Below are 22,508 nucleotides of genomic sequence, written 5' to 3' on the forward strand. Positions count from 1 at the left end.
TTTTTGTGAATTCAGTTAGTTCCCAGTAGCAGCCTCTGGTAATATGTGTACTTTTAAAGATTTATCAAAATTTGGTGAGCCGAATCTCTGTAACTTTGTGAATTCAGTTAGTTCCTAGTAGGCCTCAATAGTAATAAGTGGACTGTTTGGGATATAGAAAAATTTTCAGGAATTGAATCAAAATTTCTAGTTGAATTCAGTGAGTTCCCAATGGGACATGCTTGTTTGACTGTGCTTTTCAATATATAGCCACATTTTAAGGAACGGAATCTAAGTATCATGGTGAATTCTGTAGGTTCTCAATAGGACTCGCATGTAATAAGCTTGTTATTCAAGATAGAGCAAAGTTTTAACAAACTGAAACACTGCTTCTTTGTGAATTCACTTAGTTCCCAGTAGCAGGCTCTTGTAAGATGTGTACTTTAAAGATTTATCAAAATATGGTGAGCCGAATCTCAGTAACTTGGTGAATTCAGTAAGTTCCCAATAGGCCACAGTAGTAATAAGTGTACTTTTCCGGATATTGAAAAATTTTCACGAATGGAATTAAAATTTCTAGGCGAATTCAGTGAGTTCCCAATGGGACATGCTTGTTTGAGTGTGCTTTTCAATACATAGCAAGAATTTAAAGAACGGAATCTAAGTATCATGGTCAATTCAGTAGGTTCCCAATAGGATTCGCATGTAATAAGCTTGTTATTCAAGATAGAGCAACGTTTTAACGAACTGAAACACTATTTCTTTGTGAATTCAGTTAGTTCCCAGTAGCAGGCTCTTGTAATATGTGTACTTTTAAAGATTTATCAAAATTTCGTGAGCAGCATCTCAGTAACTTGGTGAATTACATTAGTTCCTAGTAAGCCGCAATAGTAATAAGTGGACTGTTCTGGATATAGAAAAATTTTCATGAATTGAATCATAATTTCTAGTCGAATTCAGTGAGTTCCCAAGGGGACATGCTTGTATGAGTGTTTTTTACAATATATAGCAACATTTTTATGGATCGGAATTTAAGTATCATGGTGAATTCTGTAGGTTTCCAATAGGATTCGCATGTAATAAGCTTGTTATTCGATATAGAGCAACGTTTTAACGAACTGACACTGTTTCTTTGAGAATTCAGTTAGTTTCCAGTAGCAGGCTCTTGTAATATGTGTACATTTAAAGATATTTCAAAATTTGGTGAGCCGAATCTCTGTAACTTGGTGAATTCAGTTAGTTCCCAATAGGCCGCAGTAGTAGTAAGTGGAGTGTTCGGGATATAAAAAAATTTTCATGATTTAAATCAAAATTTCTAGACGAATTCAATGATTTCTCAATGGACATGCTTGTATGAGTGTGCTTCTCAATATATAGCAACATTTTACGGAACGGAATCTAAGTATCACTTTGAATTCAGTAGGTTCCCAATAGGATTCGCATGTAATAAGCTTGTTATTCGAGATAAAGCAACGTGTTAACGTACTGAAACACTGTTTCTTTGATAATTCAGTTAGTTCCCAGTAGCAGGCTCTTGTAGTATGTGTACTTTTAAAGATTTATCAAAATTCCCTGATCCGAATCTCAGTAAATGGTGAATACAGGTAATTCCTAGTAGGCCGCAATCGTAATAAGTGGACTGTTCGGGATATCGAAAAATTTTCATGATTTAAATCAAAATTTCTAGTCGAATTCAGTGTGTTCCCAATGGACATGCTTGTATGAGTGTGCTTTTCAATATATAGCAACATTTTACGGAAAGGAATCTAAGTATCACTTTGAATTCTGTATGTTCCCAATAGGATTTGCATGTAATCAGGTTTTTATTCAAGATAGAGCAACGTTTTAACGAACTGAAACACTGTTTCTTTGTGAATTCACTTAATTCCCAGTAGCAGCCTCTTGTAATATGTGTACTTTTAAAGATTTATCAATAATTGGTGAGCCGAATCTCAGTAACTTTGTGAATTCAGTTAGTTCCTAGAAGGCCACAATAGTAATAAGTGGACAGTTCTGGATATAGAAAAATTTTCAGGAATTGAATCAAAATTTCTACTTGAATTCAGAGAGTTCCCAATGGGACATGCTTGTTTGAGTGTGCTTTTCAATATATAGCAACATTTTAAGGAACGGAATCTAAGTATCATGGTTTATTCTTTAGATTCCCAATAGGATTCGCATGTAATAAGCTTGTCATTCAAGATAGAGCAACGTTTTAACGAACTGAAACACTGTTTCTTTGTGAATTCATTTAGTTCCCAATAGCAGGCTCTTGTAAGTTGTGTACTTTAAAGATTTATCAAAATATTGTGAGCCGAATGTCAGTAACTTGGTGAATTCAGTTAGTTCCCAATAGGCCGCAGTAGTAATAAGTGTACTGTTCGGGATATTGAAAAATTTTCAGGAATTGAATCAAAATTTCTTGTTAAATTCAGTGAGTTCCCAATGTGACATGCTTGTATGGGTGTGCTTTTCAAGGTATAGCAACATTTTAAGGAACGGAATCTAGGTATCACGTTGAATTCTGTAGGTTCCCAGTAGGATTCGCATGTAAAAATGTTGTTATTCAAGATAGAGCAACGTTCTAACGACAGAAACACTGTTTCTTTGTGAATTCAATTAGTTCCCAGTAGCAGGCTCTTGTAGTATGTGCACTTTTAGAGATAATCAAAATTTGGTGAGCCGAATCTCGGTAACTTGGTGAATTCAGTTAGTTCTTAGTAAGCCGCAATAGTAATAAGTGGACTGTTCTGGATATAGAAAAATTTTGACGAATGGAATCAAAATTTCTAGGCGAATTCAATGAGTTCCCAATGGGACATGCCTGTGTGAGTGTGCTTTTCAATATATAGCAACATTTTAAGGAACGGAATCTAAGTATCACGTTGAATTCAGTAGTTTCCCAATAGGGTTCGCATGTAATCAGGTTGTTATTCAAGATAGAGCAACGTTTTAACGAACTGAAACACTATTTCTTTGTGAATTCACTTAGTTCCCAGTAGCAGCCTCTTGTAATATGTGTACTTTTAAAGATTTATCAAAACTTGGTGAGCCGAATCTCAGTAACGTTGTGAATTCAGTTAATTCCCAATAGGCCGCAGTAGTAATAAGTGTACTGTTCGGGATATTGAAAAATTTTCACGAATGGAATCAAAATTTCTAGTTGAATTCAATGAGTTCCCAATGGGACATGCTTGTATGAGTATGCTTTTCAAGGTATAGCAACATTTTAAGGAACGGAATCTAAGTATCACGTTGAATTCAGTAGGTTCCCAGTAGGATTCGCATGTAAAAAGGTTGTTATTCAAGATAGAGCAATGTTCTAACGACAGAAACACTGTTTCTTTGTGAATTCAGTTAGTTCCCAGTAGCAGGCTCTTGTAATATGTGTACTTTTTAAAGATTTATCAAAATTTCGTGAGCAGCATCTCAGTAACTTGGTGAATTATGTTAGTTCCTAGTAAGCCGCAATAGTAGTAAGTGGTCTCTTCTGGATATAGAAAAATTTTCATGAACTGAATCATAATTTCTAGTCGAATTCAGTGAGTTCCCAAGGGGACAAGCTTGTATGAGTGTTTTATACAATATATAGAAACATTTTAAGGAAGAAAATCTAAGTAGCATGGTTAAATCAGTAGATTCCCAATAGGATTCGCGTGTAATAAGCTTGTTATTCGATATAGAGCAACGTTTTAACGAACTGACACTGTTTTTTGTGAATTCAGTTAGTTCCCAGTAGCAGCCTCTGGTAATATGTGTACTTTTAAAGATTTATCAAAATTTGGTGAGCCGAATCTCTGTAACTTTGTGAATTCAGTTAGTTCCTAGTAGGCCTCAATAGTAATAAGTGGACAGTTTGGGATATAGAAAAATTTTCAGGAATTGAATCAAAATTTCTAGGCGAATTCAGTGAGTTCCCAATGGGACATGCTTGTTTGAGTGTGCTTTTCAATATCGAGCAACATTTTAAGGAACGGAATCTAAGTATCATGGTGAATTCAGTAGGTTCCCAATAGGATTCGCATGTAATAAGCTTGTTATTCAAGATAGAGCAACGTTTTAACGAACTGAAACACTGTTTCTTTGTGAATTCAGTTAGTTCCCTGTAGCAGGCTCTTGTAATATGTGTACTTTTAAAGATTTATCAAAATATGGTGAATCAAATCTCAGTAACTTGGTGAATTCAGTTAGTTCCTAGTAAGCCGCAATAGTAATAAGTGGACTGTTCTGGATATAGAAAAATTTTCACGAATGGAATTAAAATTTCTAGGCGAATTCAGTGAGTTCCCAATGGGACATGCCGGTGTGAGTGTGCTTTTCAATGTATAGGAACATTTTAAGGAACGGAATCTAAGTATCATGGTCAATTCAGTAGGTTCCCAATAGGATTCGCATGTAATAAGCTTGTTATTCAAGATAGAGCAACGTTTTAACGAACTGAAACACTATTTCTTTGTGAATTCAGTTAGTTCCCAGTAGCAGGCTCTTGTAATATGTGTACTTTTAAAGATTTATCAAAATTTGGTGAGCCGAATTTGTGTAACTTTGTGAATTCAGTTAGTTCCTAGCAGGCCTAAATAGTAATAAGTGGACTGTTCGGAATATAGAAAAATTTTCAGGAATTGAATCAAAATTAATAGGCGAATTCAGTGAGTTCCCAATGGGACATGCTTGTTTGCGTGTGCTTTTCAATATATAGCAACATTTTAAGGAACGGAATTAGGTATCATGGTGAATTCAGTAGGTTCCCAATAGGATTCGCAAGTAATAAGCTTGTTATTCAAAATAGAGCAAAGTTTTAACGAACTGAAACACTGTTTCTTTGTGAATTCACTTAGTTCCCAGTAGCAGGCTCTTGTAATATGTGTACTTTTAAAGATTTATCCAAATATGGTCAGCCGATTCTGAGTAACTTGGTGAATTCAGTTAGTTCCTAGTAGGCCACAATAGTAATAAGTGTACTTTTTGGGATATTGAAAATTTTTCACGAATTTAATTAAAATTTCTAGGCGAATTCAGTGAGTTCCGATGGGATATGCTTGTATGAGTGTGCTTTTCAATAAATAGCAACATTTTAATGAACGGAATCTAAGTATCATGGTGAATACAGTGGTTTCCCAATAGGATTCGTATGTAATAAGCTTGTTATTCAAGATAGAGCAACGGTTTAACAAACTGATTCACTGTTTCTTTGTGAATTCAGTTAGTTCCCAGTAGCAGGCTCTTGTATTATGTGTACTTCTAAAGATTTATCAAAATTTCGTGAGCAGCATCTCAGTAACATGGTGAATTATGTTAGTTCCTAGTAAGCCGCAATAGTAATAAGTGGACTGTTCTGGATATAGAAAATTTTTCATGAATTGAATCATAATTTCTAGTCGAATTCAGTAAGTTCCCAAGGGGACATGCTTGTTTGAGTGTTTTTTACACAATATAGCAACATTTTAAAGAACGGAATCTAAGTATCATGGTGAATTCTGTAGGTTTCCAATAGGGTTCGCATGTTATAAGCTTGTTATTCGATATAGAGCAACGTTTTAACGAACTGACACTGTTTCTTTGTGAATTCAGTTAGTTCCCAGTAGCAGGCTCTTGTAATATGTGTACTTTTAAAGATATTTCAAAATTTGGTGAGCCGAATCTCAGTAACTAGGTGAATTCAGTTAGTTACCAATAGGCCGCAGTAGTAGTAAGTGGAGTGTTCGGGATATAGAAAAATGTTCACGATTTAAATCAAAATTTCTAGTCGAATTCAGTGAGTTCCCAGTGGACATGCTTGTATGAGTGTGCTTTTCAATATATAGCAACATTTTACGGAACGGAATCTAAGTATCACTTTGAATTCAGTACGTTCCCAATAGGATTCGCATGTAATAAGCTTGTTATTCGAGATAGAGCAACGTTTTAACGAACTGAAACACTGTTTCTTTGTGAATTCAGTTAGTTCCCAGTAGCAGGCTCTTGTAAGTTGTGTACTTTAAAGATTTATCAAAATATGGTGAGCCGAATCTCAGTAACTTTGTGAATTCAGTTAGTTCCCAAAAGGCCGCAGTAGTAATAAGTGTACTGTTCCGGATATTGAAAAATTTTCACGAATGGAATCAAAATTTCTAGGCGAATTCAGTGAGTTCCCAATGGGACATGCTTGTTTGAGTGTGCTTTTCAATACATAGCAACAATTTAAAGAACGGAATCTAGGTATTATGGTCAATTCAGTAGGTTCCCAATAGGATTCGCATGTAATAAGCTTGTTATTCAAGATAGAGCAACGATTTAACGAACTGAAACACTATTTCTTTGTGAATTCAATTAGTTCCCAGTAGCAGGCTCTTGTAATATGTGTACTTTTAAAGATTTACAAAATTTCGTGAGCAGCATCTCAGTAACTTGGTGAATTACGTTAGTTCCTAGTAAGCCGCAATAGTAATAAGTGGACTGTTCTGGATATAGAAAAATTTTCATGAATTGAATCATAATTTCTAGTCGAATTCAGTGAGTTCCCAAGGGGATATGCTTGTATGAGTGTTTTTTACAATATATAGCAACATTTTTATGGATCGGAATTTAAGTATCATGGTGAATTCTGTAGGTTTCCAATAGGATTCGCATGTAATAAGCTTGTTATTCGATATAGAGCAACGTTTTAACGAACTGACACTGTTTCTTTGAGAATTCAGTTAGTTTCCAGTAGCAGGCTCTTGTAATATGTGTACTTTTAAAGATTTATCAAAATTTGGTGAGCCGAATCTCAGTAACTTGGTGAATTCAGTTAGTTCCCGATAGGCCGCAGTAGTAGTAAGTGGAGTGATCGGGATATAAAAAAATTTTCATGATTTAAATCAAAATTTCTAGACGAATTCAATGAGTTCTCAATGGACATGCTTATATGAGTGTGCTTCTCAATATATAGCAACATTTTACGGAACGGAATCTAAGTATCACTTTGAATTCAATAGGTTCCCAATAGGATTCGCATGTAATAAGCTTGTTATTCGAGATAGAGCAACATGTTAACATACTGAAACACTGTTTCTTTGATAATTCAGTTAGTTCCCAGTAGCAGGCTCTTGTAGTATGTGTACTTTTAAAGATTTATCAAAATTCCGTGAGCCGAATCTCAGTAAATGGTGAATACAGGTAATTCCTTGTAGGCCGCAATCGTAATAAGTGGACTGTTCGGGATATAGAAAAATTTTCATGATTTAAATCAAAATTTCTAGTCGAAAACAGTGAGTTCCCAATGGACATGCTTGTATGAGTGTGCTTTTCAATATATAGCAACATTTTACGGAAAGGAATCTAAGTATCACTTTGAATTCTGTAGGTTCCCAATAGGATTTGCATGTAATCAGGTTTTTATTCAAGATAGAGCAACGTTTTAACGAACTGAAACACTGTTTCTTTGTGAATTCACTTAGTTCTCAGTAGCAGCCTCTTGTAATATGTGTACTTTTAAAGATTTATCAAAAATTAGTGAGCCGAATCTCAGTAACTTTGTGAATTATGTTAGTTCATAGAAGGCCACAATAGTAATAAGTGGACAGTTCGGGATATAGAAAAATTTTCAGGAATTGAATCAAAATTTCTACTTGAATTCAGAGAGTTCCCAATGGGACATGCTTGTTTGAGTGTGCTTTTCAATATATAGCAACATTTTAAGGAACGGAATCTAAGTATCATGGTTTATTCTGTAGGTTCCCAATAGGATTCGCATGAAATAAGCTTGTCATTCAAGATAGAGCAACGTTTTAACGAACTGAAACACTGTTTCTTTGTGAATTCAGTTAGTTCCCAGTAGCAGGCTCGTGTAAGATGTGTACTTTAAAGATTCATCAAGATATGGTGAGCCGAATGTCAGTAACTTGGTGAATTCAGTTAGTTCCCAATAGGCCGCAGTAGTAATAAGTGTACTGTTCGGGATATTGAAAATTTTTCACGAATGGAATCAAAATTTCTTGTCAAATTCAGTGAGTTCCCAATGTGACATGCTTGTATGCGTGTGCTCTTCAAGGTATAGCAACATTTTAAGGAACGAAATCTAAGTATCACGTTGAATTCTGTAGGTTCCCATTAGGATTCGCATGTAAAAATGTTGTTATTCAAGATAGAGCAACGTTCTAACGACAGAAACACTGTTTCTTTGTGAATTCAATTAGTTCCCAGTAGCAGGCTCTTGTAGTATGTGTACTTTTAGAGATAATCAAAATTTGGTGAGCCGAATCTCGGTAACTTGGTGAATTCAGTTAGTTCCTAGTAAGCCGCAATAGTAATAAGTGGACTGTTCTGGATATAGAAAAATTTTTACGAATGGAATCAAAATTTCTAGGCGAATTCAGTGAGTTCCCAATGGGACATGCCGGTGTGAGTGTGCTTTTCAATATATAGCAACATTTTAAGGAACGGAATCTAATTATCAAGTTGAATTCAGTAGGTTCCCAGTAGGATTCGCATGTATTCAGGTAGTTATTCAAGATAGAGCAACGTTCTAACGACAGAAACACTGTTTCTTTGTGAATTCAGTTAGTTCCCAGTAACACCATCTTGTAATATGTGTACTTTTAAAGATTAATTAAAATTTGCTGAGCCGAATCTCTGTAACTTTGTGAATTCAATTATTTCCTAGGAGGCCCCAATAGTAATGAGTGGCCTGTTCGGGATATAGAAAAATTTTCACGAATGGAATTAAAATTTGTAGGCGAATTCTGTAAGTTCCAAATGGGACATGCTTTTATGAGTGTGCTTTTCAATATTTAGCAACATTTTAAGGAACGGAATCTAAGTATCACGTTGAATTCAGTAGGTTCCCAATAGGATTCGCATGTAATAAGCTTGTTATTCGAGATAGAGCAAAGTTTTAATGGACTGAAACACTGTTTCTTTGTGAATTCAGTTAGTTCCCAGTAGGACCCTCTTGTAATATGTGTACATTTAAAGATTTATAAAAATTTGGTGAGCCGAATCACAGTAACTTTGTGAATACACTTAGTTCCAATAGGCCGCAGTAGTACTAAGTGGACTGTTTGGGATATAGAAAAATTTTCACGAATGGAATCAAAATTTCTAGGTGAATTCAGTGAGTTCCCAAAGAGACATGCCTGTGTGAGTGTGCTCTTCAATATATAGCAACATTTTAAGGAACAGAATCTAAGTATCACTTTGAATTCAATAGGTTCACAATAGGATTCGCATGTAATCAGGTTGTTATTAAGGATAGAGCAACGTTTTAACGAACTGAAACACTGTTTCTTTGTGAATACAGTTAGTTCCCAGTAGCACCCTCTTGAAATATGTGTACTTTTAAAGATTTATCAAAATTTGGTGAGCCGACTCTGTAACTTTGTAAATTCAGTTAGTTCCTAGTAGGCCGCAAGAGTAATAAGTGGACTGTTTGGGATATAGAAAAATTTTCACGAATGGAATCAAAATTTCTAGGTGAATTCAGTGAGTTCCCAAAGAGACATGCCTGTGTGAGTGTGCATTTCAATATATAGCAACATAAAGGAACGGAATGTAAGTATAACGTTGAATTCAGTAGGTTCCCAATATGATTCGCATGTAATTAGGTTGTTATTAAAGAGAGAGCAACGTTTAAACGAACTGAAACACTGTTTCTTTGTGAATTTAGTTAGTTCCCAGTAGGACCCTCTTGTAATATGTGTACTTCTAAAGATTTCTCAAAATTTGGTGAGCCGAATCTCTGTAAATTTGTGAATTCAGTTAGTTCCTACTAGGCCGCAATAGTAATAAGTGTACTGTTCCGGACATAGAAAAATTTTCACGAATAGAATTAAAATTTCTAGGCGAATTCAGTGAGTTCCAAATGGGACATGCTTGTATGAGTGTGCTTTTCAATATATAGCAACATTTTAAGGAACGGAATCTAAGTATCACGTTGAATTCAGTAGGTTCCCAATAGGATTCGCATGTAATAAGCTTGTTATTCGAGATAGAGCAACGTTTTAACGGACTGAAACACTGTTTCTTTGTGAATTCAGTTAGTTCCCTGTAGCAGGCTCTTGTAATATGTGTACTTTTAAACATTTATCAAAATTTGGTGAGCCGAATCTCAGTAACTTGGTGAATTCAGTTAGGTCCCAATAGGCCGCAGTAGTACTAAGTGGACTGTTCGGGGTATAGAAAAATTTTCACGAATGGAATCAGAATGTCTAGGTGAATTCAGTGAGTTCCCAAAGCGACATGCCTGTGTGACTGTGCTTTTCAATATATAGCAACATTTAAAGGAACGGAATGTAAGTATAACTTTGAATTCAGTAGGTTCCCAATAGGATTCGCATGTACTTAGATTGTTATTCAAGAGAGAGCAACGTTTAAACGAACTGAAACACTGTTTCTTTGTGAATTTAGTTAGTTCCCAGTAGCACCCTCTTGTAATATGTGTACTTGTAAAGATTTCTCAAAATTTGGTGAGCCGAATCTCTGTAACTTTGTGAATTCAGTTAGTTCCTACTAGGCCGCAATAGTAATAAGTGTACTGTTTCGGATATAGAAAAATTTTCACGAATGGAATTAAAATTTCTAGGCGAATCCAGTGAGTTCCAAATGGGACATGCTTGTATGAGTGTGCTTTTCAATATATAGCAACATTTTTAGGAACGGAATCTAAGTATCACGTTGAATTCATTATGGTCCAAATAGGATTCGCATGTAATTAGGTTGTTATTCAAGATAGAGCAAAGTTTTAACGAACTGAAACACTGTTTCTTTGTGAATTCAGTTAGTTCCAAGTAGCACCCTCTTGTAATATGTGTACTTTTAAAGATTTATCAAAATTTCGTGAGCCGAATCTCTGTAACTTTGTGAATTCAGTTAGTTCCTAGTAGGCCGCAATAGTAATAAGTGGACTATTCGGGATATAGAAAAATTTTCACGAATGGAATTTAAATTTCTAGGCGAATTCTGTAAGTTCCAAATGGGACATGCTTTTATGAGTGTGCTTTTCAATATATAGCAACATTTTAAGGAACGGAATCTAAGTATCACGTTGAATTCAGTAGGTTCCCAATAGGATTCGCGTGTAATAAGCTTGTTACTCGAGATAGAGCAACGTTTTAAGGGACTGAAACACTGTTTCTTTGTGAATTCAGTTGGATCCCTGTAGCAGGCTCTTGTAATATGTGTACTTTTAAAGATTTATCAAAATTTGGTGAGCCAAATAACAGTAACTTGGTGAATTCAGTTAGTTCCCAATAGGCCGCAGAAGTAATAAGTGGACTGTTCAGGATATAGAAAAATTTTCACGAACGGAATCAAAATTTCTAGGTGAATTCAGTGAGTTCCCAATGGGACATGCCTGTGTGAGTGTGCTTTTCAATATATAGCAACATTTTAAGGAACGGAATCTAAGTTTCACGTTGAATTCAGTAGGTTCCAAATAGGATTCGCATGTAATATGGTTTTTATTCAAGATAAGCAACGTTTTAACGAACTGAAACACTGTTTCTTTGTGAATTCAGTTAGTTCCCAGTAACACCATCTTGTAATATGTGTACTTTTAATGATTTATTAAAATTTGCTGAGCCGAATCTCTGTAACTTTGTGAATTCAATTATTTCCTAGAAGGCCGCAAGAGTAATAAATGGCCTGTTCGGGATATAGAAAAATTTTCACGAATGGAATTAAAATTTCGGGGGAATTCAGTAAGTTCCGAATGGGACATGCTTGTATGAGTGTGCTTTTCAATATATAGCAACATTTTAAGGAACGGAATCTAAGTATCACGTTGAATTCAGTAGGTTCCCAATAGGATTCGCATGTAATAAGCTTGTTATTCGAGATAGAGCAACGTTATAACGGACTGAAACACTGTTTCTTTGTGAATTCAGTTAGTTTCCTGTAGCAGGCTCTTGTAATATGTGTACTTTTAAACATTTATCAAAATTTGGTGAGCCGAATCTCAGTAACTTGGTGAATTCAGTTAGTTCCCAATAGGCCGCAGTAGTACTAAGTGGACTGTTCGGGGTATAGAAAAATTTTCACGAATGGAATCAAAATGTCTAGGTGAATTCAGTGAGTTCCCAAAGCGACATGCCTGTGTGACTGTGCTTTTCAATATATAGCAACATTAAAGGAACGGAATGTAAGTATAACTTTGAATTCAGTAGGTTCCCAATAGGATTCGCATGTAATTAGGTTGTTATTCAAGAGAGAGCAACGTTTTAAAGAACTGAAACACTGTTTCTTTGTGAATTTAGTTAGTTCCCAGTAACACCCTCTTGTAATACGTGTACTTTTAAAGATTTATCAAAATTTGGTGAGCCGAATCTCTGTAACTTTGTGAATTCAGTTAGTTCCTACTAGGCCGCAATAGTAATAAGTGTACTGTTCGGGATATAGAAAAATTTTCACGAATGGAATTAAAATTTCTAGGCGAATCCAGTGAGTTCCAAATGGGACATGCTTGTATGAGTGTGCTTTTCAATATATAGCAACATTTTAACGAACGGAATCTGAGTATGACGTTGAATTCAGTAGGATCCAAATAGGATTCGCATGTAATTAGGTTGTTATTCAAGATAGAGCAACGTTTTAACGAACTGAAACACTGTTTCTTTGTGAATTCAGTTAGTTCCCAGTAACACCATCTTGTAATATGTGTACTTTTAATGATTTATTAAAATTTGCTGAGCCGAATCTCTGTAACTTTGTGAATTCAATTATTTCCTAGAAGGCCGCAAGAGTAATAAATGGCCTGTTCGGGATATAGAAAAATTTTCACGAATGGAATTAAAATTTCTGGGCGAATTCAGTAAGTTCCGAATGGGACATGCTTGTATGAGTGTGCTTTTCAATATATAGCAACATTTTAAGGAACGGAATCTAAGTATCACGTTGAATTCAGTAGGTTCCCAATAGGATTCGCATGTAATAAGCTTGTTATTCGAGATAGAGCAACGTTATAACGGACTGAAACACTGTTTCTTTTGAATTCAGTTAGTTTCCTGTAGCAGGCTCTTGTAATATGTGTACTTTTAAACATTTATCAAAATTTGGTGAGCCGAATCTCAGTAACTTGGTGAATTCAGTTAGTTCCCAATAGGCCGCAGTAGTACTAAGTGGACTGTTCGGGGTATAGAAAAATTTTCACGAATGGAATCAAAATGTCTAGGTGAATTCAGTGAGTTCCCAAAGCGACATGCCTGTGTGACTGTGCTTTTCAATATATAGCAACATTAAAGGAAAGGAATGTAAGTATAACGTTGAATTCAGTAGGTTCCCAATAGGATTCGCATGTAATTAGGTTGTTATTCAATAGAGAGCAACGTTTTAACGAACTGAAACACTGTTTCTTTGTGAATTTAGTTAGTTCCCAGTAACAACCTCTTGTAATATGTATACTTTTAAAGATTTATCAAAATTTGGTGAGCCGAATCTCTGTAACTTTGTGAATTCAGTTAGTTCCTACTAGGCCGCAATAGTAATAAGTGTACTGTTCGGGATATAGAAAAATTTTCACGAATGGAATTAAAATTTCTAGGCGAATCCAGTGAGTTCCAAATGGGACATGCTTGTATGAGTGTGCTTTTCAATATATAGCAACATTTTAACGAACAGAATCTGAGTATGACGTTGAATTCAGTAGGTTCCAAATAGGATTCGCATGTAATTAGGTTGTTATTCAAGATAGGGCAACGTTTTAACGAACTGAAACACTGTTTCTCTGTGAATTCAGTTAGTTCCCAGTAGCACCCTCTTGTAATATGTGTACTTTTAAAGATTTATCAAAATTTGGTGAGCCGAATCTCTGTAACTTTGTAAATTCAGTTAGTTCCTAGTAGGCCGCAATAGTAATAAGTGGACTATTCGGGATATAGAAAAATTTTCACGAATGGAATTAAAATTTCTAGGCGAATTCAGTAAGTTCAGAATGGGACATGCTTGTATGAGTTTGCTTTTCAATATATAGCAACATTTTAAGGAACGGAATCTAAGTATCACGTTGAATTCAGTAGGTACCCAATAGGATTCGCATGTAATAAGCTTGTTATTCGAGATAGAGCAACGTTTTAATGGACTGAAACACTGTTTCTTTGTGAATTCAGTTAGTTCCCAGTAGGACCCTCTTGTAATATGTGTACTTTTAAAGATTTATAAAAATTTGGTGAGCCGAATCACAGTAACTTTGTGAATTCTCTTAGTTCCCAATAGGCCGCAGTAGTACTAAGTGGACTGTTTGGGATATAGAAAAATTTTCACGAATGGAATCAAAATTTCTAGGTGAATTCAGTGAGTTCCCAAAGAGACACGCCTGTGTGAGTGTGCTCTTCAATATATAGCAACATTTAAAGAAACGGAATGTAAGTATAACGTTGAATTCAGTAGGTTCCCAATAGGATTCGCATGTAATTAGGTTGTTATTCAAGAGAGAGCAACGTTTTAACGAACTGAAACACTGTTTCTCTGTGAATTCAGTTAGTTCCCAGTAGCACCCTCTTGTAATATGTGTACTTTTAAAGATTTATCAAAATTTGGTGAGCCGAATCTCTGTAACTTTGTAAATTCAGTTAGTTCCTAGTAGGCCGCAATAGTAATAAGTGGACTATTCGGGATATAGAAAAATTTTCACGAATGGAATTAAAATTTCTAGGCGAATTCAGTAAGTTCAGAATGGGACATGCGTGTATGAGTTTGCTTTTCAATATATAGCAACATTTTAAGGAACGGAATCTAAGTATCACGTTGAATTCAGTAGGTACCCAATAGGATTCGCATGTATTAAGCTTGTTATTCGAGATAGAGCAACCTTTTAATGGACTGAAACACTGTTTCTTTGTGAATTCAGTTAGTTCCCAGTAGGACCCTCTTGTAATATGTGTACTTTTAAAGATTTATAAAAATTTGGTGAGCCGAATCACAGTAACTTTGTGAATTCACTTAGTTCCCAATAGGCCGCAGTAGTACTACGTGGACTGTTTGGGATATAGAAAATTTTCACGAATGGAATCAAAATTTCTAGGTGAATTCAGTGAGTTCCCAAAGAGACACGCCTGTGTGAGTGTGCTCTTCAATATATAGTAACATTTTAAGGAACGGAATCTAAGTATAACGTTGAATTCAGTAGGTTCCCAATAGGATTCGCATGTAATTAGGTTGTTATTCAAGATAGAGCAACGTTTTAACGAACTGAAACACTGTTTCTTTGTGAATTCAGTTAGTTCCCAGTAGCACCCTCTGGTAATATGTGTACTTTTAAAGATTTATCAAAATTTGGTGAGCCGAATCTCTGTAACTTTGAATTCAGTTAGTTCCAGTAGGCCGCAATAGTAATAAGTGGACTATTCGGGATATAGAAAAATTTTGACGAATGGAATTAAAATTTCTAGGCCAATTCAGTGAGTTCCATTTGCGACATGCTTGTATGAGTGTGCTTTTCAATATATAGCAACATTTTAAGGAGAGGAATCTAAGTATCACGTTGAATTCAGTAGGTTCACAATAGGATTCGCTTGTAATAAGCTTGTTATTCGAGAAAGAGCAACTTTTTAACGAACTGAAACACTGTTTCTTTGTGAATTCAGTTAGTTCCCAGTAGCAGGCTCATGTAATATGTGGACTTTTAAAGATTTATCAAAATTTGGTGAGCCGAATCTCTGTAAATTTGTGAATTCAGTTAGTTCCTAGTAGGCCGCAAGAGTAATAAGTGGACTTTTTGGGATATAGAAAAATTTTCACGAATGGAATCAAAATTTCTAGGTGAATTCAGTGAGTTCCCAAAGAGACATACCTGTATGAGTGTGCTTTTCAATATATAGCAACATTTTAAGGAACGGAATCTAATATCACGTTGAATTCAGTAGGTTCCCAATAGGATTCGCATGTAATCAGGTTTTTTTTCAAGATAAGCAACGTTTTAACGAAGTGAAACACTGTTTCTTTGTGAATTCAGTTATTTCCCAGTAACACCATCTTGTAATATGTGTACTTTTAAAGATTTATTAAAATTTGCTGAGCCGAATCTCTGTAACTTTGTGAATTCAATTATTTCCTAGTAGGCCGCAAGAGTAATAAGTGGCCTGTTCGGGATATAGAAAAATTTTCACGAATGGAATTAAAATTTCTGGGCGAATTCAGTAAGTTCCGAAGGGGACATGCTTGTATGAGTGTGCTTTTCAATATATAGCAACATTTTAAGGAACGGAATCTAAGTATCACGTTGAATTCAGTAGGTTCCCAATAGGATTCGCATGTAATAAGCTTGTTATTCGAGATAGAGCAACGTTTTAATGGACTGAAACACTGTTTCTTTGTGAATTCAGTTAGTTCCCAGTAGGACCCTCTTGTAATATGTGTACTTTTAAAGATTTATAAAAATTTGGTGAGCCGAATCACAGTAACTTTGTGAATTCACTTAGTTCCCAATAGGCCGCAGTAGTGCTAAGTGGACTGTTTGGGATATAGAAAAATTTTCACGAATGGAATCAAAATTTCTAGGTGAATTCAGTGAGTTCCCAAAGAGACACGCCTGTGTGAGTGTGCTCTTCAATATATAGCAACATTTAAAGAAACGGAATGTAAGTATAACGTTGAATTCAGTAGGTTCCCAATAGGATTCGCATGTAATTAGGTTGTTATTCAAGAGAGAGCAACGTTTTAACGAACTGAAACACTGTTTCTCTGTGAATTCAGTTAGTTCCCAGTAGCACCCTCTTGTAATATGTGTACTTTTAAAGATTTATCAAAATTTGGTGAGCCGAATCTCTGTAACTTTGTAAATTCAGTTAGTTCCTAGTAGGCCGCAATAGTAATAAGTGGACTATTCGGGATATAGAAAAATTTTCACGAATGGAATTAAAATTTCTAGGCGAATTCAGTAATTTCAGAATGGGACATGCTTGTATGAGTTTGCTTTTCAATATATAGCAACATTTTAAGGAACGGAATCTAAGTATCACGTTGAATTCAGTAGGTACCCAATAGGATTCGCATGTAATAAGCTTGTTATTCGAGATAGAGCAACGTTTTAATGGACTGAAACACTGTTTCTTTGTGAATTCAGTTAGTTCCCAGTAGGACCCTCTTGTAATATGTGTACTTTTAAAGATTTATAAAAATTTGGTGAGCCGAATCACAGTAACTTTGTGAATTCACTTAGTTCCCAATAGGCCGCAGTAGTACTAAGTGGACTGTTTGGGATATAGAAAAATTTTCACGAATGGAATCAAAATTTCTAGGTGAATTCAGTGAGTTCCCAAAGAGACACGCCTGTGTGAGTGTGCTCTTCAATATATAGCAACATTTAAAGAAACGGAATGTAAGTATAACGTTGAATTCAGTAGGTTCCCAATAGGATTCGCATGTAATTAGGTTGTTATTCAAGAGAGAGCAACGTTTTAACGAACTGAAACACTGTTTCTTTGTGAATTTAGTTAGTTCCCAGTAGCACCCTCTTGTAATATGTGTACTTTTAAAGATTTTTCAAAATTTGGTGAGCCGAATCTCTGTAACTTTGTCAATTCGGTTAGTTCCTACTAGGCCGCAATAGTAATAAGTGTACTGTTCGGGATATAGAAAAATTTTCACGAATGGAATTAAAATTTCTAGGCTAATTCTGTAAGTTCCAAATGGGACATGCTTTTATGATGTGCTTTTCAATATATAGCAACATTTTAAGGAACGGAATCTAAGTATCACGTTGAATTCAGTAGGTTGACAATAGGATTCGCATGTAATAAGCTTGTTATTCGAGATAGAGCAACATTTTAACGAACTGAAACACTGTTTTTTTTGTGAATACAGTTAGTTCCCAGTAGCAGGCTCTTGTAATATGTGTACTTTTAAAGATTTATCAAAATTTGGTGAGCCGAATCTCTGTAAATTTGTGAATGCTATTAGTTCCTAGTAGGCCGCAAGAGTAATAAGTGGACTGTTTGGGATATAGAAAATGTTCACGAATGGAATCAAAATTTCTAGGTGAATTCAGTGAGTTCCCAAAGAGACACGCCTGTGTGAGTGTGCTCTTCAATATATAGCAACATTTTAAGGAACGGAATCTAAGTATAACGTTGAATTCAGTAGGTTCCCAATAGGATTCGCATGTAATTAGGTTGTTATTCAAGATAGAGCAACGTTTTAACGAACTGAAACACTGTTTCTTTGTGAATTCAGTTAGTTCCCAGTAGCACCCTCTGGTAATATGTGTACTTTTAAAGATTTATCAAAATTTGGTGAGCCGAATCTCTGTAACTTTGTGAATTCAGTTAGTTCCTAGTAGGCCGCAAGAGTAATAAGTTGACGGTTTGGGATATAGAAAAATTTTCACGAATGGAATTAAAATTTCTAGGCCAATTCAGTGAGTTCCATTTGCGACATGCTTGTATGAGTGTGCTTTTCAATATATAGCAACATTTTAAGGAACGGAATCTAAGCATCACGTTGAATTCAGTAGGTTGACAATAGGATTCGCATGTAATAAGCTTGTTATTCGAGATAGACCAACGTTTTAACGAACTGAAACACTGTTTCTTTGTGAATACAGTTAGTTCCCAGTAGCACCCTCTTGTAATATGTATACTTTTAAAGATTTATGAAAATTTGGTGAGCCGAATCTCAGTAACTTGGTGAATTCAGTTAGTTCCCAATAGGCCGCAGTAGTACTAAATGGACTGTTCGGGGTATAGAAAAATTTTCACGAACGGAATTAAAATTTCTAGGCGAATCCAGTGAGTTCCAAATGGGACATGCTTTTATGAGTGTGCTTTTCAATATATAGCAACATTTAAAGGAACGGAATCTAATATCACGTTGAATTCAGTAGGTTCCCAATAGGATTCGCATGTAATCAGGTTTTTTTTCAAGATAAGCAACGTTTTCACGAAGTGAAACACTGTTTCTTTGTGAATTCAGTTATTTCCCAGTAACACCATCTTGTAATATGTGTACTTTTAAAGATTTATTAAAATTTGCTGAGCCGAATCTCTGTAACTTTGTGAATTCAATTATTTCCTAGTAGGCCGCAAGAGTAATAAGTGGCCTGTTCGGGATATAGAAAAATTTTCACGAATGGAATTAAAATTTCTGGGCGAATTCAGTAAGTTCCGAAGGGGACATGCTTGTATGAGTGTGCTTTTCAATATATAGCAACATTTTAAGGAACGGAATCTAAGTATCACGTTGAATTCAGTAGGTTCCCAATAGGATTCGCATGTAATAAGCTTGTTATTCGAGATAGAGCAACGTTTTAATGGACTGAAACACTGTTTCTTTGTGAATTCAGTTAGTTCCCAGTAGGACCCTCTTGTAATATGTGTACTTTTAAAGATTTATAAAAATTTGGTGAGCCGAATCACAGTAACTTTGTGAATTCACTTAGTTCCCAATAGGCCGCAGTAGTACTAAGTGGACTGTTTGGGATATAGAAAAATTTTCACGAATGGAATCAAAATTTCTAGGTGAATTCAGTGAGTTCCCAAAGAGACACGCCTGTGTGAGTGTGCTCTTCAATATATAGCAACATTTAAAGAAACGGAATGTAAGTATAACGTTGAATTCAGTAGGTTCCCAATAGGATTCGCATGTAATTAGGTTGTTATTCAAGAGAGAGCAACGTTTTAACGAACTGAAACACTGTTTCTCTGTGAATTCAGTTAGTTCCCAGTAGCACCCTCTTGTAATATGTGTACTTTTAAAGATTTATCAAAATTTGGTGAGCCGAATCTCTGTAACTTTGTAAATTCAGTTAGTTCCTAGTAGGCCGCAATAGTAATAAGTGGACTATTCGGGATATAGAAAAATTTTCACGAATGGAATTAAAATTTCTAGGCGAATTCAGTAATTTCAGAATGGGACATGCTTGTATGAGTTTGCTTTTCAATATATAGCAACATTTTAAGGAACGGAATCTAAGTATCACGTTGAATTCAGTAGGTACCCAATAGGATTCGCATGTAATAAGCTTGTTATTCGAGATAGAGCAACGTTTTAATGGACTGAAACACTGTTTCTTTGTGAATTCAGTTAGTTCCCAGTAGGACCCTCTTGTAATATGTGTACTTTTAAAGATTTATAAAAATTTGGTGAGCCGAATCACAGTAACTTTGTGAATTCACTTAGTTCCCAATAGGCCGCAGTAGTACTAAGTGGACTGTTTGGGATATAGAAAAATTTTCACGAATGGAATCAAAATTTCTAGGTGAATTCAGTGAGTTCCCAAAGAGACACGCCTGTGAGAGTGTGCTCTTCAATATATAGCAACATTTAAAGAAACGGAATGTAAGTATAACGTTGAATTCAGTAGGTTCCCAATAGGATTCGCATGTAATTAGGTTGTTATTCAAGAGAGAGCAACGTTTTAACGAACTGAAACACTGTTTCTTTGTGAATTTAGGTAGTTCCCAGTAGCACCCTCTTGTAATATGTGTACTTTTAAAGATTTTTCAAAATTTGGTGAGCCGAATCTCTGTAACTTTGTCAATTCAGTTAGTTCCTACTAGGCCGCAATAGTAATAAGTGTACTGTTCGGGATATAGAAAAATTTTCACGAATGGAATTAAAATTTCTAGGCTAATTCTGTAAGTTCCAAATGGGACATGCTTTTATGATGTGCTTTTCAATATATAGCAACATTTTAAGAACGGAATCTAAGTATCACGTTGAATTCAGTAGGTTGACAATTGGATTCGCATGTAATAAGCTTGTTATTCGAGATAGAGAAACATTTTAACGAACTGAAACACTGTTTTTTTTGTGAATACAGTTAGTTCCCAGTAGCAGGCTCTTGTAATATGTGTACTTTTCAAGATTTATCAAAATTTGGTGAGCCGAATCTCTGTAAATTTGTGAATTCTATTAGTTCCTAGTAGGCCGCAAGAGTAATAAGTGGACTGTTTGGGATATAGAAAATTTTCACGAATGGAATCAAAATTTCTAGGTGAATTCAGTGAGTTCCCAAAGAGACACGCCTGTGTGAGTGTGCTCTTCAATATATAGCAACATTTTAAGGAACGGAATCTAAGTATAACGTTGAATTCAGTAGGTTCCCAATAGGATTCGCATGTAATTAGGTTGTTATTCAAGATAGAGCAACGTTTTAACGAACTGAAACACTGTTTCTTTGTGAATTCAGTTAGTTCCCAGTAGCACCCTCTGGTAATATGTGTACTTTTAAAGATTTATCAAAATTTGGTGAGCCGAATCTCTGTAACTTTGTGAATTCAGTTAGTTCCTAGTAGGCCGCAAGAGTAATAAGTTGACTGTTTGGGATATAGAAAAATTTTCACGAATGGAATTAAAATTTCTAGGCCAATTCAGTGAGTTCCATTTGCGACATGCTTGTATGAGTGTGCTTTTCAATATATAGCAACATTTTAAGGAACGGAATCTAAGCATCACGTTGAATTCAGTAGGTTGACAATAGGATTCGCATGTAATAAGCTTGTTATTCGAGATAGACCAACGTTTTAACGAACTGAAACACTGTTTCTTTGTGAATACAGTTAATTCCCAGTAGCACCCTCTTGTAATATGTATACTTTTAAAGATTTATGAAAATTTGGTGAGCCGAATCTCAGTAACTTGGTGAATTCAGTTAGTTCCCAATAGGCCGCAGTAGTACTAAGTGGACTGTTCGGGGTATAGAAAAATTTTCACGAATGGAATCAAAATTTCTAGGTGAATTCAGTGAGTTCCCGTGGGACATGCCTGTGTGAGTGTGCTTTTCAATATACAGCAACATTTTAAGGAACGGGATCTAAGTATCACTTTGAATTCAATAGGTTCCCAATAGGATTCGCATGTAATCAGGTTGTTATTAAGGATAGAGCAACGTTTTAACGAACTGAAACACTGTTTTTTTGTGAATTCAGATAGTTCCCAGTAGCACCGTCTTGTAATATGTGTACTTTTAAAGATTTATCAAAATTTGATGAGCCGAATCTCTGTAACTTTGTGAATTCAGTTAGTTCCCAATAGGCCGCAGTAGTAATCAGTGGACAGTTCGGGATATAGAAAAATGTTCACGAATGGAATTAAAATTTCTAGGCGAATTCAGTGAGTTCCAAATGGGACATGCTTGTATGAGTGTTCTTTTCAATATATAGCAACATTTTAAGGAACGGAATCTAAGTATCACGTTGAATTCAGTACGCTCCCAATAGGATTCGCATGTAATAAGCTTGTTACTCGAGATAGAGCAACGTTTTAAGGGACTGAAATACTGTTTCTTTGTGAATTCAGTTAGTTCCCTGTAGCAGGCTCTTGTAATATGTGTACTTTTAAAGATTTATGAAAATTTGGTGAGCCGAATATCAGTAACTTGGTGAATTCAGTTAGTTCCCAATAGGCCGCAGAAGTACTAAGTGGACTGTTCGGGATATACAAAAATTTTCACAACGGAATCAAAATTTCTAGGTGAATTCAGTGAGTTGCAATGGGACATGCCTGTGTGAGTGTGCTTTTCAATATATAGCATCATTTAAAGGAACGGAATCTAAGTATAACGTGGAATTCAGTAGGTTCCCAATAGGATTCGCATGTAATTAGGTGGTTATTCAAGAGAGAGCAACGTTTTAACGAAC

This window comes from Rattus norvegicus, chromosome 17 (assembly GCF_021556685.1).
Source record: "Rattus norvegicus strain SHRSP/BbbUtx chromosome 17, alternate assembly SHRSP_T2T, whole genome shotgun sequence".
Taxonomy (NCBI): Eukaryota; Metazoa; Chordata; class Mammalia; order Rodentia; family Muridae; genus Rattus; species Rattus norvegicus.